The following is a 6,108-nucleotide window of genomic DNA, read 5'->3' as shown; positions in this document are numbered from 1 at the left end:
ATAAAACCTAGTATTCTTCAGATGATCCATATATTCTTAGGGAAAGATGATGAGAACCATTATTTTCATATTAGGGACTTTGAGGAAATTTGTGGGACAATTAGAACAAAAGACCTTACTGATGAAGTCTTGAAACTTAAGATGTTTCCCTTTTCCTTGAGAGATAAAGCCAAGACCTGGCTGAACAACCTACCATCTAAATCCATTGAAACATGGCAGGAACTTGTTGCTGCTTTCTATATGAAATTATACCCTAAGCATAAAACTGCAGCTGTTAGACAGAAAATTAGTGCTAGTGTGCAACAAGAGGGAGAGTCTTTTTATAGTTTTTTAGAGAGATTCAATGATCTTCTATCCCAGTGTCCTCACCATGGATTTGATAAGATGAAACTTGTAGAGATTATTTATTATGGTTTAGACTATTCGACCAAAGCCATGGTCGAGTCTATGTGCGCTGGTGAGTTCACTAGTAAAAATGCTAATGATGCTTTTACCTTCTTAGGAGCTATCGCTGAAAAATCCCAACAGTGGGTGTCTTGTGTTGAACCCCCTAAAAGACTCTTGGTCAATAGAAGTAGCACCAATATGGTAGATGCAAGCTCCGGGTCAGATGCTAAGTTTGTTGTTCTTCCTAGAAGGTTAGAAGCTCTGGAAATGGGTCAGTCTAAAAATAGATCCCTTGATGAACCTAATAGAGCCTCTCAAGTCTCTAGTTGTGGAATAGATCCCGATAACTCATTTTGGGAAGGTCAGGTTAGTGAAGAGCAAGCCCGTGCTGTCTATAACAATGCTAGGTTTGAGAACCGTCAGAAGTTTGGCCCATACTCAGAGACCTACAATCCTGGTTGGAGAAACCATCCTAATGTTTCTTGGTCTAAGGGCCAGAATCAAGGTCAGTCTAGTAATTCTCAGCCTCCCCCAGGTTTTGGTTATGCTAAGAGCTCTTCAGGACAAGCCCAGTTCCAGAACCCTTCTGAGAATAGAATGACTAGCTTAGAGGAATCTCTTAGTATATTAAAAAAGAGCCAGGATATGCTATCACAAAGCCAGCAAATGCTAATAAGGATCCAGGTTAATTTTCAAGAGGAAACCAATCAGAATTTTAAGAATAATTCCCAGTCTCTTGCTAAATTAGAACTTCAAATCGGCCAAATAGCTAAGTACCTTACTGAGAGAGAGGATGGAAGGTTCCCTAGTCATACTGATCCTAATCCAAAAGGAGAGAAATCGTACAATCATGTGAATTCTGTTACTACCCTTAGGAGTGGAAAGAAAGTTGACAACAAGGTCGCCATGCCTGAAAGTGAACATGTTGTAGTTCACCCTTTTGAGCCAAAAAATGAGGAGACTGATAGAGTCTCTAAAGAGACCAATGAGGGTCCTAATGAGTCCGACTTTGTTCCCAGAGCCCCGTTTCCCCAGCTGCTAGTTCCAACTAAGAGCAAGTCGAACTTTAATGATATATTGGAGGTTTTTAAGCAGGTTACTATCAACCTACCATTGTTGGATGCGATTAAGCAGATTCCCGCTTATGCTAAGTTTCTTAAGGACTTGTGTACACGAAAGCGTAAGCTTAGTGTCCAAAAGAAACCCTTCCTAGCTAGTCACGTGAGTTCCATTATTCAGAATACCACTACTCCTAAGTATAAAGACCCAGGGTCCTCTACTATTTCTTGCACAATAGTTAAATACCGTGTAGAGAAATCTTTGCTTGACTTAGGAGCCAGTGTGAATTTACTTCCATACCATGTGTACCTCAAGATAGGACTTGGTGATATGAAACCTACCCAGATGACACCTCAGTTAGCTGGTAGGTATGTTAAAATTCCTCGTGGTGTGATCGAGGATGTTCTTATTGAGGTCGACAAGTTTATTTATCCAGTGGATTTTGTTATCCTAGATACCCAACCTGTCCCTGACCCAGAGAACCAGATACCAGTGATTTTAGGTCGCCCATTTTTAGCAACATCCAATGCGATCATTAGTTGTCGAACTGGTATTATGAACTTGTCTTTTGGTAATATGACTATTGAGTTGAACGTCTTTCATATTAGTAAGCTACCCTATGAACTAGATGACTCGAGCATAGAAGAGGTAAACATGATAAGAACATTAGTCGAGGAGTCATTACCAAACACTTTGTTAGAAGATCCGTTAGAGAAATTCCTAGGTCACTTTGGGATTGATTTCGATGATGATAATGTGATTAATGAGGTGAATGCTTTGTTAGATTCAAACCCTTTGCTAGACACTAGTAACGTATGGAAACCTAAGTTCGAACCACTACAATTTTCTAAGTCTACCCTAGTTCCTTCATTAGAAGAGCCTCCTAAGTTGGACCTAAAACCATTGCCAGATACCCTGAAGTATGTGTTTTTAGGCCCGTCTGAAACTTTACCTGTGATTGTTGCTTCCGACTTGGTAGTGATCAGGAAAGTAGGCTAGTGACAATCCTTCAAAACAACAAGGAAGCTTTAGGGTGGACCATAGCAGACATTAAGGGTATAAGTCCTATTGTTTGTATGCATCAGATCTATTTAGAGGAAGATACCAAACCTTCTAGGGAGATGCAACGAAGACTAAACCCTAATATGAAAGAAGTAGTTCGAACCGAGGTTCTTACTCTATTAGATGCAGGCATTATCTACCCCATTTCAGATAGTAAGTGGGTCAGCCCCGTTCAGGTTGTTCCCAAGAAATCCGGTATTACTGTAGTCCAGAATGATAACAATGAGTTAATCCCGACCCGAGTGACCACGGGTTGGCGTGTTTGTATTGACCATAGGAAATTGAACTAGGTCACTAGGAAGGACCACTTTCCCCTTCCCTTTATCGACCAAATGCTAGAGAGATTAGATGGAGATAGTCATTACTGTTTTCTAGATGGCTACTCGGGCTACAATCAGATCGTTATATCCCCAGAAGACCAAGAAAAAACTACTTTTACCTGTCCCTTTGGTACCTTTGCATATAGATGCATGCCTTTCGGGCTATGTAACGCCCCTGCGACTTTTCAGCGTTGCATGATGAGCTTATTTTCCGATATGGTAGAAAAGTTTTTAGAGGTCTTTATGGATGATTTTTCAGTGTTTGGTTCGTATTTCGATGAGTGCTTGCATCATTTGTCATTAGTGTTGACTAGGTGTAAGGAAAAGAATCTAGTGCTTAATTGGGAGAAATGTCATTTCATGGTTCGATCAGGAATTGTCTTAGGGCATATCGTATCTTCTAAGGGTATAGAGGTAGATAAAGCCAAAGTTGACCTTATCAAGACTTTACAGGTCCAAAAAACCGTAAGATATATTAGGTCATTCTTAGGGCATGCAGGTTTTTATCGTCGATTCATTAAGGATTTTAGCTTGATTTCTAGACCTCTTTGCAACTTGCTTGCAAAAGATGTTAAGTTTGTCTTTGATGATGCTTGTTTAGAGGCTTTTGAGAAGCTTAAGACTTTACTCACTACCGCCCCCATAGTCCAGGAACCCAACTGGAACTTACCCTTTGAGATCATGTGTGATGCTTCAGATTATGCTATTGGTGTTGTGCTAGGTCAGCGAGAAAACAAATTACTTCATGTGATTTACTACGCTAGCAAAACTCTGAATGATGCCCAGTTGAACTATACCACTACTGAGAAGGAACTGTTAGCCATTGTGTTTGCCTTAGACAAGTTTAGACCCTATCTCTTAGGTTCTAAGATCGTCATATATACTGATCATGCTTCTTTGAAATATGTTTTGTCTAAGAAGGATACGAAACCTAGATTGATTAGGTGGATACTTTTGGTGCAAGAGTTTTCTCCAGATATTAGAGACAAAAAGGGTGCCGAAAATGTAGTAGCAGACCACTTGTCTAGGCTAGTTGTTGATTCCCCTGATGATTCCCTTCCTATAAGGGATAGTTTTCCTGATGAAAAACTTTTCTTTGTTACCCAAGCACCTTGGTATGTGAATATAGTGAATTATCTTGTTACTGGTCGAATGCCCCAACATTGGGGTAAACAAGATCGTTCTAGGTTTTTAGCCGAGGTTAAGCACTTCTTTTGGGATGATCCTTATTTGTTTAAATATTGTCCAGACCAGATTATTAGGAGATGTATACCTGAGAGTGACCAGTCCAGTATTATTTCCTTTTGTCATGATCATGCTTGTGGAGGTCACTTTAGTGCTAAGAAGACTGCTGCTAAGATATTGCAGTGTGGATTCTATTGGCCTTCGTTGTTTAAAGACTCCCATAGTTACTGTGTTACTTGTGAGCGTTGCCAGAAATTAGGAACCATTTCCCGTAGGAACATGATGCCCTTGAACCCTATTTTAGTTGTTGAGGTATTTGATGTGTGGGGAATTGAATTTATGGGTCCGTTTCCTAATTCTTTTGGTAACCTATACATCCTTGTCGCCGTAGACTATGTCTCTAAGTGGATTGAGGCGGTTGCGTGTAAAACCAATGACCATAGGGTTCTGATTGAGTTCTTGAAAAATAATATACTTACACGTTTTGGCACACCGCGAGCTATAATTAGTGATGGAGGGTCGCACTTTTGTAATGGACCTTTTAGGCTTCTGATGAAGAAATATGGTATTACACATAAGGTAGATACCCCGTATCATCCGCAGACTAGTGGTCAGGTAGAGGTTTCCAATAGGGTAATAAAACGTATATTAGAGAAAATAGTTAATCCTAATCGGAAAGACTGGTCGTCTAGGCTTACTGATGCCTTATGGGCATACCGTACTGCGTTTAAGACCCCCATCGGAATGTCGCCTTATCGGCTTGTGTATGGGAAGGCATGTCATTTACCTGTTGAGTTAGAACATAGAGCTTATTGGGCTGTTAAGCAACTAAATTTTTTACTTGACAAGGCAGGAGCCCATAGGAAACTCCATCTCAATGAGTTGGACGATATTCGTATAGATGCTTACGATAGTGCGAAGGAGTATAAGAACAAAATGAAACTTGTGCATGATAGAAATATTTTACGGAAGTCATTTTCTCCAGGTCAAAAAGTTCTTCTGTATGATACCCGTTTACATCTTTTCCCTGGGAAGTTACATTCTCGGTGGACGGGTCCTTTTTATTGTTCGCACTGTCTTTCCTCATGGAGCTGTTGAAATTGAGACACCGGATGGTAGTAGTTCTTCGAAGGTTAACGGTCAAAGATTGAAACCATTTTTAGAGCCCTTTCCTACAGGTGATGTTGAGGAGGTCCCTCTGGAGGACCCTATTTACCATTGATTGAACATCGAGGAAGTTGTATGTTGTATATTAGTTTTTGATTTTCTTCACCCAGGTACTATCTTTCCAACTTCTCCTCGTGTTATTTTACTTTTGGTATCGCTCTTTCATTAGAAACATTGAGAAAAATGTTAGATTTAAGTTTGGGGGTGGGGAAGAACTTTTTAGTTGCACTTTTTAAACTTCTAGCGTCACATGGTATCCGGTTAGCTAAGTTTACATACCGTTTCTCACCGAAAAGATAGAAATTGGAATGCTAGGGATAACAATCTTTTGAGACATTAGAGAAAAAGACATTGAGATCCTTGAAATTCAGGAGAGAACTTGTTCCTTTTAGAGGGTAACCGTGATGGACCTAACCATACATGATGGAAAGGCAAGTAGGTCAGGAAATGCCAGAAAGACAAAGAAACCTCACAATGTAGTCTTAGTTACTGGATTGCGACTCTCTCTCAGTAGAAACTTATCATCATCAACAAGCGGAGCGACATCAAAATCTATGAAGAAAGTTGAAGACGTTTTAGGTTTAGAAGCAACAATAGAAAAGAATAATTCAAAAATCAAAGTTGAAGTTATAAGAGCAAATGATATAAGTTGTTAGAATCCATGATACCAAGACATCACAAGTTGCGAAGATCCAAGATTTGAAAGTCCTTCTCTCATGGCCATGTAAATTGTTGTCTTGTAATTTTTGTTTCCAAAAAAAAAAAAAAAAAAAATCGTCGTTACGTTTTGTTCAATAAGGCCAAAGGGAAGTAAAAATTTATAAGTCAAGGAAGAAATCGAAGATAAGAGTTAATTGTCAAGGTTCTATGAGGTTCGATAGTTTATCATCAACAGTTGAAGACCAAAGAAGACGTTGTTTCTACTGAG

This window comes from Papaver somniferum, chromosome 10, assembly GCF_003573695.1.
Source record: "Papaver somniferum cultivar HN1 chromosome 10, ASM357369v1, whole genome shotgun sequence".
NCBI classification, from domain to species: Eukaryota; Viridiplantae; Streptophyta; class Magnoliopsida; order Ranunculales; family Papaveraceae; genus Papaver; species Papaver somniferum.
This window is presented reverse-complemented; position numbering follows the sequence as displayed.